Here is an 11,163-nt window from a genome sequence, read left to right on the forward strand (position 1 = left end):
ATCCTGATTGGATGCCTATTTACTCATTAATGGATATATAAAAGTTGTTTAGCTAGCTAACCCAGGACGCTATGACTACTCGGAAGTCCTCATGTCAAGACCTGCCATCTCATTGATTCTTTAACCTTATGGTTTTGTTTTGCATTACTTATATTATGTAGTTAAAGTGTTGTTGTGATTTATATCCTAAGTTCTTTATCTTCATTATTATCCCTAGACATTTGTTGGTTGCTTTGATTAATTGTTCTATGAGTTACATTTTATAATAAATAATTTGCGTTCAGGCTATTTTGTTGGCTCATCTCTCTTTTATCTTTAATGACTCAAACAGGCGGGTCATAACACTTTGTAAAATGTGTCCCGTTGTATCCGAGATCTTGTCCTTTCAGTGAGGACCATAGGTGAGAGTAGGAACGTAGATTGAGCAGTAAATAAAGAGTAAAGAATATTAGTAAAGTAATAAGTAAAGAATATTACCTTTCATCTCAGCTCCTTTACCACAACAGACAATCACATCAACTGCATTATTGCTGCCGCTGCACCGATCCATCTTTTAATCTCACATTCCATTCCTCATAAAAAAGGACTCCCCTTCAAACAAGATGGCCACCTTTTTCCAGTCAAATTCTGACTTAGAGGAGCTGTTTCTTTCCCTGTCATGTCACACTCAGCAGCAAACTGTCCCACTGCATGCTGAAGGTTATTATTAAAATGATTTATACTTTTGAGATCAGCCTCGAAAATAACATTTACAAAATGAAATGAATAAGTGATGTTTTATAAACAAATTTCGGTAGGAGCATGATTAGTGTTTGACGAGGCTAATTCATCACACACACAATCATTCTATTATCCAATCAGCTCAAGAGCAAACCCCTATAAATAGTCAAACACGTCATACCTCTGTTTTCTCTCGACTTCAGCGTTGGCACATGTTGGAGAAAAGGAATTTATTTTTATTATTGGTTTTATTATTTTTTATTAGAAAAATGTTTAGACTAACAACAGATTAATCAATCTTTCTCTTTTGTATTATAAAACATCTTGACCAGACAAACTTCCTTTTTTTTACTGTGCTGCATACTTTTTAGAAGAACTGCTGACAAGTGGAAAAGCAGAATAAGAATAAATTGAGGGTGGGGGCCTTTGTTCCAGAACTATAGTCTAGACATGTCACAAGTTGTCCTGATGCTTGTAGAAGTTGTGAAATATATTAAAGATGCACGGAAGTGTTCAGTTTTGGTATGTAGAGAAAGGTTACAGAAAGAGGAAGTAATGTCCAGGGGTTGCAAAGAGCCAAGGGACTGCAGAATGACTGATAAGTGACGTTAAACCAAAACTCCACCTGTTAAGGTCAGAAGGTAAATCAGGATTTAGCAGAAGATTGTCTCAAGTAGGGAAGGTATTACTCTAAATGGTGTTTAACTCTTGAAAGGTCTCCTCATCAGCTCGGCTAGCTCAGTTGGTAGAGCATGAGACCCTTAATCTCAGGGTCGTGGGTTCGAGCCCCACGTTGGGTGTTTCTGTTGCCTCTCTCTCTCAGCAAACTTTCATTAGGGTTCATATAGCAGACCTTTTGAAACAAAGTTCCGCCTTTCTACCACTGTAGGTGACTTCTTACTAAGTCTCTGTGGTGCAATCGGTTAGCGCGTTCGGCTGTTAACTGAAAGGTTGGTGGTTCAAGCCCACCCAGGGCCGAATTAGGCATTTTGCTGCCTTGCAACTGCTAACACGTGCACTGGGCATATATCCAGGGCCACATTCTGTCCAGCGTTACAAGATGAAATCAGGATTTAGCAGAAGATTGTCTCAGGTAGGGAAGGTATTGCTGTAAACGGTGTCTAACTCTTCAAATGGCTCCTCATCAGCTCGGCTAGCTCAGTCGGTAGAGCATGAGCCTCTTAATCTCAGGGTCGTGGGTTAGATCCCCACGTTGGGCATTTCTGTTACCTCTCTCTCTCTCTCAGCAAACTTACATTAGGGTTCATATAGCAGACCTTTTGAAACAAAGTTTCGCCTTTCTACCACAGCTAACACTTGCACTGGACATAGATCCTGGGCCTCATTCTGTCCAGCGTTTCAAGATGAAATCAGGATTTAGCAGAAGATTGTCACGGGTAGGGAAGGTATTACTGTAAACGGTGTCTTTCTCTTCAAATGGCGCCTTATCAGCTAGGCTAGCTCAGTCGGAAGAGCATGAGACTCTTAATCTTAAGGTCGTGGGTTAGATCCCCACGTTGGGCATTTCTGTTGCCTCTCTCTAACAGCAAACCTTCATAAGGGTTCATATAGCAGACCTTTTGAGACAAAGTTCCGCCTTTCTACCACTGTAGGTGACCTTTTACTAAGTCTCTGTGGTGCAATCGGTTAGCGCGTTAGACTGTTAACAGAAAGGTTGGTTGTTCAAGCCCACCCAGGCACAAATTAGGCATTTTGCTGCCTTGCAACTGCTAACACGTGCACTGGGCATATATCCAGGGCCACATTCTGTCCAGCGTTACAAGATGAAATCAGGATTTAGCAGAAGATTGTCACGAGTAGGGAAGGTATTACTGAAAACGGTGTCTAGCTCTTGAAAGAGCTTCTCATCAGCCCGGCTAGCTCAGTCGCTAGAGCATGAGACTCTTACATTCACATTTACATTTAGTCGTTTAGCAGAAGCTTTTATCCAAAGCGACTTACAAATGAGGACAAGGAAGCAATTTACACAACTATAAGAGCAACAATGAATAAGTGCTATAGGCAAGTTTCAGGTCTGTAAAGTCTAAGAAGGAAAGTATTAGTAGTATTAGTATTTTATTTTATTTTATTTTTGTACAGTTAGTGTGATATCCAGAGAGGCAATTGCAGATTAGGAAGTGAAGTGGAGACTTAATAGTTGAGTTTTTAGTCGTTTCTTGAAAATAGCGAGTGACTCTGCTGTTCTGATGCAGTTAGGGTTCATTCCACCAACTGGGCAGATTAAGTGCGATTGTTCGCGAAAGTAATTTCTTCCCTCTTTGGGATGGAACCACGAGGCGACGTTCATTCACAGAACGCAAGTTTCTGGAGGGCACATAGATCTGCAGAAGTGAGTGCAGATAAGAAGGAGCAAGGCCAGAAGTCACTTTGTAGGCAAACATCAGAGCTTTGAATTTGATGCGAGCAGCAACTGGCAGCCAGTGCAAACGGACTAGCAGTGGAGTGATATGTGCTCATTTAGGTTCATTGAAGACCACTCGTGCTGCTGCGTTCTGGAGCAGCTGAAGAGGCTTGATAGAGTTAGCTGGAAGCCCAGCTAGTAAAGAGTTGCAGTAATCCAGTTTGGAGAGATCAAGAGCTTGAACAAGGAGTTGAGCTGCATGTTCAGATAAGAAGGGTCGGATCTTTCTGATGTTACAGAGTGCGAATCTGCACGATCGAGCAGTTCTGTAAATGTGGTCAGAGAAGTTTAGTTGGTCATCAATCGTTACTCCAAGGCTTTTCACCATTTTGGATGCAGTAATGGTTGCCCCATCCATCTGGATTAAAAAGTTATGGTGTAGAGTCGGGTTGGCAGAAACTACAAGCATTTCTGTTTTTGCGAGGTTCAGCTGAAGATAATGATCTTTCATCCAGTGTGAAATATCCAACAGGCAGGCTGAGATTGAAGAAGATTTCTATTCTCTCAGTGTGAAGTATTTTCTAAGTGTAAAGCAGTTAATTTTCTCTTCACAAAATGTATGTAGTGTTTGCAGCAAACATGCCATCCTGTGTTAAAAATAAAGTGATATGTCTGTGTAAGATGAGTATGCCTGCACAGGAGCAACACTAGGAGAAGGCTGAGTGACTGATTGTGTAGAATAACTGAATATGTAAAGCACTGATTATATATGTTAAATACTTGAAGGTATGTATGATACCTTGTATGAAGGTATATGTGTCAGAAGTTGGAATGAGTAACATATTATCAAGTTATTATCCTATCATAACAATGTATGTAAACACTTAGTTCCTTTGCATAAGTTGCATCTATGGAGAGAGAACTTTGGTGTCAAAACAGTTGCTGACATAGACCTGTAACATCTCTGTTGACATGAGCTAGTGGGCTGAGAGCCAAGAATAGCAGGACCCCTTAGACTAAAAACCTATTCAAAAATGGTCAAGAGTGAAAAAGAGACTTAGGGGTGTGTCAAATAATCCTGTATAAAAATTGTAACAAACACAGATATTTCAGAAGGTGTCCAGGAGAGACTTCAGAATGCTCTGGGGTCTGCTCTGCTCTTTCTCGGCTTTATTATGGAGAATAAAGTCTATTTTCTGATATTCAAAACCTCTGGTCTAATAATTTCTAATTTATAAGACGTCGAATTTACGACAAATGGCGCCCAACGTGGGGCTGGAAAGAGACGAACGGGTGACACTGGACATGCTGGGGCTTGGAGGAAAAACACAAATATGTGGCCACTGTCAGGGATCTGATCAAGGCAAACAGAAGACACAAATGCAGGTCCTTCACAGTTTATTCAAATATAAGCAAAATAGCAAACTCAGAGGGGAAAAAGGTTCTTCAACAAAAACAGCTCCGGAGAGGAAAATTAGATGTTCAATAGCTTCAGTATGGAGGATTCTCAAAAACTTCCAGAGGGAAAAAACTTAAACGTAAACTCTCCGTAGAGGAAAAAAGTCTTAGAAAACTAAAGTCAGAAAAAAGGGAAAAAAGTAACAAAATTGTCCAAAAAATCCAACAAAAAAAACAAGGAACAAAAACCTCTTCGTAGAGAGGACAGGCTTCTCCCAGAGGGTGTAATAATAGGTACCGCCGGCAGGGGGCGATACCGCTGGGTTGCGTTTCCTGGGCCGCGACACCCGCGAGGAAGAGTGAGCGCTGCGGGGCTGGAGGAGGACGAAAAATGGATAGCTGAAGCGGAGAGAAGAGACAGGCGAGCAGCAGGAATGAAACTAAACAGGAACGGGCCTGGTAGCAGAAAAAGGCAAAATCAAAGATGTAGACCGGGATTCAGAAACAACAGGAAAAAGGCTGACTGGACAGGACCGGGAGATCGAGGGAAACACGAGAAGGGCAAACAACAATCTGACACAGGACAGCGCTAAGGGAAGGAATAAATAGAGGGAGAAATCAAGAAGAACAGGTGAGTGACATTAACTTAATAACGTAATAGCTTAAACAGGAGGATGGGCGTGGAATTAGAGAGTAAACAGAAGGCATGTGGCGGAGGATCAAAACAAAACATGCTAGGGAAAGGCACATAGATAATACAAACAAAACAACAACAACCAGTGGCCCAGATGATCAAACCGAGGACATGACAGGCCACAATAAAAAACGGTAAGCAATTTTAAGCTTATACGTTTGTGTTTTTTCTGCCAAGGACCTGCTTGTAACGGTAAAAAGTCACTTGAACTGTTTCTCCAGCTATAACGAACTACAAGTAAAACTAAAAAAGTAAAAGTAAACATAAAAAAGGAAACAAGGGTTTTGAATACCAGAAGATTGTTATTTTGCATGCAAATGATCTGTGTTTTCCTAAGAGGGCCTTGATGGATAGGATAAACGTTAACTAGTAACTGTTACTCATGTTTGGGAAATTTTTAATAATGAAGAATATGCATAGAGCATTTATAAGTTTTAAGAGGAAGTTCTTAAAGTGTGGTGACAGTTAAGAGATTAAAACAGATTAATAAAGTAGAAAGAAGCGCGCAAAGACCTCGGAGTACCCGTTCTGTTTTAATAATGATAAATATTATTATTCAGGAGGTTGGGGGAAAAAAGGCAAAAACCCTGTAAAATGCTATTTTTACTGAAGAGCAGTAAAGAGAGGAGCAGAAGTAACAGGTCACTCAAGAGGAGTGTAGTATAGTGTATTTATTTAATTGTAAGTATTTGTGTATTTGTCTGTGTTGGACTGAAGATACTGGTATGCAGAAGCTACCACCCTTGCTCTAGAGAGACTAGAATAGAGGTGAGGTTCAGGTTACACAGCGTAAGAGATGAGTTAGGATGAGTGAGAAGTATGATTGTGTTTAGAAGTATGGTTGCAATAAGAGTGAGTTTAAAAGAATTATCATTGTTATATTATAAGATAAAAAGGACTGCATATGTTGTGTGATTTAAGAACAATAAGATAGAGAGTGATGCAGTTTAGGGAAGAGATTTTGATACAGAGGAGGATTAAGCCTTATAAGATTAATTGAGATCATATTGCATTTGAAAGACACAGACTAAAAACAAGAATATACTAGTTAAACATTTTTCTGAATAATCTCTGTGTCTTTGAAGTGTTTTTAAGTATGAACTAGGCTAAGAGGGGACTGAAATTCCTGACATGTTGACAGTCTGGAAGAAGGTCTGGTTCAGGAGTGGTAAGAATCTGTCTATTTTAAGAACAAAAGTTTCACAGGACAGATAGAAGCTACAGAGTAAAGATATATTATAAGGTATTAAATAAATAGTAATATTATAAAGTAATATAAGGTAAATGAAATAAGGAATTACCAATGATAGAATTAGATTTAATAAACAGAGTTGTGTAATAAAAAACGCAACTAGAAGATATATTAATAAATATTAAGAAATAAAAAACTGAAGCATAGAAATTACTATATATGGATATAAATATTTATATTGATCAGGAAATAAATTTCAGTATGAAAAAAATAGATAAGTTAATAATTTGAGTAAATAAAGAATAAGAAGAAAAAACTTTAATGAATATTGATTAATTGAAGAGTTAATGATCAAATGTTTAAGGAAAATAAGTTTAAAGAAAAATGAATTAGGAAAATCTATGAGACAAAAATGCTCATTTTTGAAAGGGAAAAGAAGCATAGGAAAATGGAGAAAAAGGAAGTCCAAACATTGTTTAATGGAATAAAAAGAGAAGATGTTTAAAAATTTATATTAAACAGATAAGATAAAAATTACAAAAAACAGTAACATTTTGAAGAAAACAAGATTTAGCTTTAAAAGATAAAATTATGTTTAAGTGCACTAAAAAATTGTTGTGGCTTAAGTTGACTTGTCATCTGTCTTAAAGTCAGCTACAGGCTGTCATTGTGAGCCAACAGCTATTTGTAGTAAAAGCAGTGAGTTAGATATAAAGCATAGACACTGAGGAGACATTAAAGAACATCATAGTGAGTTCAAAAATGTTGTAGTTAATATTTTATGTACTTAAAAAGTGATTGAGAATTACAAATTGCATTTCTGTTAGGAAAAATGCTTTAAGTAAACAAATATGTGGAGTTAAATTAGTACTATGAACTCTAAGCTATTGCAGTAAGGATTTTGAACAGTTATATCAGATGTAAGCACCATGTAGTGCTGGTGAATTAAAAACAGAAATGTTAGAGAAATTACATAATGTAAGATTTAATGTAACTAGTGAGGAAGCACTAGAATAAATTAATAAAAATAAGTGAAGCACAATCTGAAGCCAAAAAACAAATTTATTATAAGGACATTTAACAAATAGAAAATTAAGCATATTTACATATGATAAAAATTATTGAGAATTAGAAAAAATAAGTTGTTAAACAGCAAACAAAATAAATAAATTAATGAATTAATAAAAACAAATTGGATAAAAGGAGTCTTTATTTGATGAAGGAAAAAATGGGAAAGAAGAAAAAAAAAAGAAAAAAATAAGATTTATTAAGTCATGAGCTAAATTCTATATATATTAATTAAGAGGACATAGGGATAGGGAACTTTGGGGGACTGTAGTCTCGTACCTACCAGACATCTCTAAGTGTACTGGCAAATGGAAAGGTGTGTGAAAAAACACAAAGAGCAAAATGGCTGTGGACACTTGTGACATGAACTTTATGCCCAGGATTTACTGAGGACTGAAAAAGCTACATTTGTTCAGAGACATTCAAAAGAGACACTAACAAGAGACTGATGAACTGATCAAAAAGAAAAAACGCTCCACCAGAACTTTACATCAGCTGAGTCAAAGAAAGAAGCCAGCCCAAAGAGATAGGGGGAAAAACTGTGCCCTGATATGAAGAAATGTCAGGACACCACAGAAGCACCAATCTGTGAGCTAGTTGTCTCAGGTTGCGAGGGGGGATAGTCTGACAGTCCACCTCAAAGTAGCTCCTATAGTCCAAATTAAGTTCAAGCATTACAGAAGGAAAATTAAGAACAAAAGTGTAGCTACCCATTCTTGTATCAAATCAGACTCCTGTCAATTTGAGAGAAATTATTATCATGCAAATATTTAAGTAAGAAAAAGTGTTATAAGGAAATTCTACAGTGAAACTTTAAATGTGTAATGTTGAAATTATAAATTATGATGAATGTTAAATAATTTAGGTTTAAGTTTTAATAGGTTTAATCATAAAGGTCCTTAAACATAGAAGGATAAATTACAATGCAGGAGACTAACTAAAGAAAAAGAAAAAGCTTTTGATAAGGCAATAATATCTAAGCATAATCTTATTGTGAATGACCTAAATCAAGATTGGATATTGAAAACTGGAAAAATTCAAATCTAGAAAAATGATTTATAGTTAAAGGAAAGATTGAAATAACAATTTGAAATAAATTCACAGGACATAAGGTCAAAAAGTAACAGTTCTAAATTACTATAAGAAAAATTGAAAGAGAAAAGTGTTTAAGAAAAAGATAATGTTTTACATGAAAACATATGTGAAGAATAATTAGAAGAAAATATTAAGGAATAATAGTTAAAACAGAGCAAAAAGGAACCTACAAAACATACAGTAAGTTTTAGTCAGCTGATAAAAAAGTGCATCAAAATTGTATGAACAACAATTGAGGGGAATGCCTTAGGAAATAATTGTCAGCCCAAAGAAAATAACTCAAAGACAAAAAAGGAATTAATATATAGATCAGAAAATAAATTAGTAAAGGAAAGAAGTGTCAAATTCCAACTAAATGATTGTCATTACAGGACTGAGATGCAGATGAAATCAGCCAGCATAGTCAGGGTTAAAATTAAATCAGATGTAGATCTGCCCAGAAAGAAAAACACTAGATGCTGAAATAGGTATAAAACTCCATTGAAAAGTGTAAAAATAGGAGCATTAATAGAAACATTTACTGTAATAAACAATCTCTCCTAGACATTTCTATTTAAATTTAAATTTAAGAGTAATAAATTATAAGTAACTAATAATATTTAATTGAAGTTAATTTGATAATTAAAATAAATGGTTAATCAAGACAGATAAAAGAGGCTTAATTTTGATAATATGATTTAAGAGCAATCAATAGGAGAAGATTTTCCAGTTCATATTGTTTGTGGAGATATGTTCTTTTGGATGGTAAATGTATTACTATTAATGTATTGTATTATTATTAAGTGCTTAGTTTCTATTGAGTTTATTTTAGGTAACTACCAGAGGAGGGTAGAAACTTGTTTGTACTTGTGCAGCTTGATGACTAGCAAATACTGTATACACCAGAACGCATAAGGGTTATAATAAGGGAGAAGATCTTAGGATGGACACTGTCACAATATGTGGATGATTGAATTATCTACAGCTTCACAAAGATCTAGTTCAATTAAAAGACTTGGCTGGAGACCAGTGCTCCAAACAGTGAGAGATGATGACTGTTTTTGGTGTTGACTGGATAGAGAATTATTCCGTAAACAAGCACAGTTGAGAAACTATGATGAGTAGATGATTAGAGATGGTACCAGAAGCAAATTATGAAGCAGGAACAGTTATTCATTTGTGACGAAAGAAGTACTTCCAAGGATTTGAAACACCAGCAGAAATAAGTTCATAAAAGGTTTGCATTCATAAAGTAATTAAAATCAAAGTTAAAAAGTGATTAATAAATAAAACCATCTAAATGAAAAATTGTGAATAAAGCAAAAGAGAGAGTAATTGTATTATGCTCAATTACCAGAAATGGCTGAAAGAGATGAAGATGATCCATCAAGGCCAACGCTCAATGAAATATGTGAAAATAATAAACTTAATGGGTTTAATGTGTTAACAAGTGCATTGGTGAATGATGGCATGGAAACTGACAGAAACAGGCATCTAACACTGCATTGCATGAACTGCTATTGGGTCGACCCTTGCAAGAAACCACATGAAACTTTGCATAAAACCTTGCATATAATCTCACCTATAACCTTGCACATAACCTCTTGGAATGGTTTGTGTAATGTGTAAAGCGATATCTGTGCAGGAAACCAGAAAGGAGTCATGTGAGAGAGCAGTGATACAAGGTCCAATTGGTCCAGCTGATCGAGTCTATCTGTGGATGTTCTGGAAAAAGGAGAGAGCTCAGGAGGAAAGGACCATATCTGGATGAGGGCAAATCCAACAGCTGCCAAAGTGGATGCCATTAATGGGGTACCAATGCCTCAAAGGAGCGAAAGGAAACAACTCCAGCAAGGGAAAGCTGACCGGAAACAGAGGAGCCTGAATATTACAAAGCTCTAAACTACTAAGTGCAACGTGTGGAAGGAGAAGTTAATCAGAACAAAGTAAAGAGTGATTCTGATAATATGCCTGAATACCACATACAGAAGTGCCACAAGTCAAGGGATAATGAATGCACAACTGCAGATTTCAAAACTCAGACTCTTAACCACACATCTCCATCAACATCTATTAAAGTCAAGTGAAGATGCTGATAGCTTAGAAGAAGAGAAACAAGGATGACCAAAGATCAAGATCAACATTTGATACTTTTTATGTTTGTATATTGAATTTGTTTGCATATTGCTTTTATGGTTCCTATATATAATATCACTTCAGTATATTCTACATGAGTGTGAAAACCAGCAGCTAGCACTGAACCAACTGAATACTTATGCTTAAAACATTGTTGTCTTTGATGTGTTAAGAGAAAAAAACAGAGTACAGTCTTTTACTTCCTTCAAATCAAAAGAGAGGGGAGATGTTCGGCTGGACTTCTGTCAAAGTACAGTGGCATAATCTAGTTAATTGATAACAGATATGTGGCTTATATCAGTCACTAGATAGAGGTAATTAAGAGAACTGGATTATGAAATTGCACTTTGGGTTAAAAGACAATAAAATTAAGACTAAAGTCTTAAGAGGAGGGATTGAAGAAGATTTCTATTCTCTCAGTGTGTAGTATTTTCTAAGTGTAAAGCAGTTAATTTTCTCTTCTCAAAATGTATGTAGTGTTTGCAGCAAACATGCCAGCATGTGTTAAAAATACTGTGT

The sequence above is a fragment of the Danio rerio genome, chromosome 4, assembly GCF_049306965.1.
Source record: "Danio rerio strain Tuebingen ecotype United States chromosome 4, GRCz12tu, whole genome shotgun sequence".
NCBI lineage: Eukaryota > Metazoa > Chordata > Actinopteri > Cypriniformes > Danionidae > Danio > Danio rerio.